We start from the raw sequence: 3,284 nt of genomic DNA, 5'->3' as shown, positions 1-3,284 counted from the left end.
GAGGTTAGTGAATCTAGCCCTTACTGTGATTTTAAAAAATCCTTTATATCGACAGTGTACGCTCTGCTTATCACTTCATAATTATGTCTCATCAAAAACATGCGCATAAAGCCTTCAGTAATCATTGACAACGTCTTCAAAATATGAAAGCAATCTCAAATGCAGCTCTAACTTGAAATATCAGGATGTTACTGGCCAGACTTATGGTAGATATCCTGCAAACAGGATGGTTGGATAGGCTGGAGTGAGCTTGGACAGAAACTTCAGCATTTGGAACCTAGGACAATACCAGGTGGACTTTACAGTCTATTTTCCAGAAATATCAAAGAAGAGACAAGTTAATTTAATCATGAATTTTAACGGGTATAACTAATGGGTAGACTGGATGGACCGTTCAGGTCTTTATCTGCCGTCATTTACTATGTTACTATGTTTAGCTTAAACAGTCCCACAAGTTATCCAGCACAGGAGCAACGCTGATGGATTCATATTCACGCTGCACAAACTTGCAGACAGTTTTAATAGTCTGTACATCATGTTATGTTATAGTATGTTAATCAGGTTTTCTGTTCCACCTTCACCTGTTCAGTTCAAGGTCAGATTACATTACAGGAGCTTGGTTCAGTTACCCAAGAAGTTACAATGGCCATATGACACAGACATTCAATAGAGTTGCTGGTATAGGTAGATCAGTACAGTTAGGTCATAGTTACAAATACATATTGTTCCACTGGCTGATCTCATATCTAGGTCTATCATTGAAGCAGTTGCATCATCTGTAAATTTATTCTTTGCATCAGGTTTTTGTCAAGAGTTTTTAAGGGGGGGGGGTTCTATCCTAGCAATATATCAGATACAGCTGATAATAATTCAGTTCCAGTACGAAACTAAGTTTCTGACATCAATTTTATAGGCATAAAACCTTCATTATCAGGCATTAGAGAAATACTTCCAGAAGTTCCCGTTTGAGTGAGACTAGTGCCTATAGACAGCAGGAGTCTAGACCTCTCAAGTAAAACAGCAGGTCGAGGGAGTGGAGTTCAGTCACCTGACATCAAAGAAGACTCCAGGGAGAAAAACTACTTACAGTTTCTGAGAGCGAGGTTCACTAGCTGGGCACATGTCTACATCCATTGGCTTTTTAATCAGGACCGCTTTAGCACCTTTGGTCACACACCTTCAGGCACGTACTCACGACAATGTACCTGTGGCCGCATTCTGGGCCGGGTTCACAAAATTTACCGGAAAATCCAGTGAGTCAATATAGTGGCCATAGTGGGAGCGATTTGACTTTTATGGATTATTCTCAGCATAATAGCATGCAAATTATATGCATGCTATTTGTGCAGAGAATCATCAGTAAAGGGAGGGAGGAACTGTGCCTGGTGCTTGCTCAAAAGAGTAATCACTAAGCACAGCTCTTCCCTTCTGTCAAAGTTCCTTTCCCTGCCCCGATCAACTGAGCTGCAGGTCTCTCCAAGTCCTGCTAGCTCAGCTGATTGACTGACAGAGAGAACATCAGAAAGAAAAGTCCCCCCTCCTGCTGATCCCCCCCTTGCCCACCACTGCTTGACCTCCCTGATACCACCACCACCCCCTAACACCCTGACACCCTGTACAAGGTCGTCAGGAGGGATTCCCACTCTCTCCTGCCTCGGTCACTGTTGCCTGGACCCACCCAGACAATCTCCACACCCCCATGCCTTGGCAGAAGGGATGCCAACTCCCTTCTGCCACCGTGGTCCCCTTCCTTTCCTCTCCAACAACCCCCCCCCCCCCCCCGACAACCCCATTCCCAGTACCTTGAAATTGGGTGGGCAGAGAGATGCCTACTCCCTCTGGCCAATAGGCCTGCCTCTTCAAAATGGCAGGCCTTCCCCATCCCGGTTCATCCTGGGTTGCAGAGGGGCCTATGGCCCTGATTGACTCTAACACCTAAGAGTCTTGTAATTGGGCATGATGTATTTATCCATGTGTTGCATTCAGTATACTGGCATTGTGAGACTCAAAGGTGAAGGAGAGAAATATGTAGAAGCTGATAAAGAAAAGGCTGGATTGCTTAACAAATATTTCTGTTCTGTGTTCATGGCTGAAGCACTGAGAGCGGGACCGCAGAAGACAAACATGAATAGGGATGGAGGACTGGTAGACCCTGATTGATTTTCAGAGGGTGGTGTTTGTGAGGAGCTAGCTAAAATAAAGGTAGACTATGTGATGGGGCCAGATGGTGTACATCCAAGGGTGCTGAAGGAACTTAGGGAAGTTCTGGTGACTCTACTGACTGACCTTTTCAATGAGTCTCTAGAGTCCGGAGTGGTACTGGAGGACTGGAGAAGGGCGGTTGTGGGCCCTCTCCACAAAAATGGAAGTAAGGAATTACAGGCCAGGAAGTCTGACTTCTGTGGTAAGCAAATTAATGGAAATGCTTTTAAAACAGAGAATGGTGAAGTTTCTAGAATCCTGTGGATTACAGGACCAAAGGCAACATGGATTCACTAGAGGTAAGTCTTGTCAGACAAATCTGATTAATTTCTTTGACTCGGTGACCAGAGAATTGGATAGATAATGTGCACTAGATATGGTGTATTTCGATTTTAGCAAAATCTTTGACAGTGTTCCACATAGACGTCTAATAAATAAACTGAGTGCTCTCGGGATGGGTCAAGAACTGGTTAAGTGGAAGGCGACAGAGGGTATTGATCAATGGAGATCACCCTGAGGAAAGGGATATTACCAGTGGTGTGTCTCAAGGTTCTGTTCTAGGGCCTGTTATTTTTAACATTTTTATAAATGATATTGCTGAAGGGCTGTTGGGTAAGATTTGTCTCTTTGCAGATGATACCAAAATCTGCAATAGAGTAGACACGCCGGATGGTGTGAATAACGTGAAGAAAAACCTTGTGAAGCTTGAAGAATGGTTTGAAATTTGGCAGCTAAAATTTAATGCTAAGAAATGCAAGGTCATGCATTTGGGCTGCAAAAACCCAAGGGAACGGTACAGTATAGGGGATGAAGAACTTATGTATACGACAGAAGAGTGGGAGTTGGGTGTGATCCTATGTGTTGATCTTAAGGAGGTCAAACAGGTTGAAAAGGTGATGGCGAAAGCTAGAAGGATGCTTGGGTGCATAGGGAGAGGTATGGCCAGTAGGAAAAAGGAGGTATTGATGACCCTGTATAAGACTTTGGCGAGCCCTCATTTAGAATATTGTGTACAATTCTGGAGGCTGCACCTTCAAAAAGCTATGAAAAGGATGGAGTCAGCCGAGAGGAAAGCTACTAAA

This window comes from Geotrypetes seraphini, chromosome 6, assembly GCF_902459505.1.
Source record: "Geotrypetes seraphini chromosome 6, aGeoSer1.1, whole genome shotgun sequence".
Lineage (NCBI taxonomy): Eukaryota > Metazoa > Chordata > Amphibia > Gymnophiona > Dermophiidae > Geotrypetes > Geotrypetes seraphini.
The sequence above is the reverse complement of the archived record's forward strand: the minus strand, read 5'-3'. Positions refer to the sequence as shown.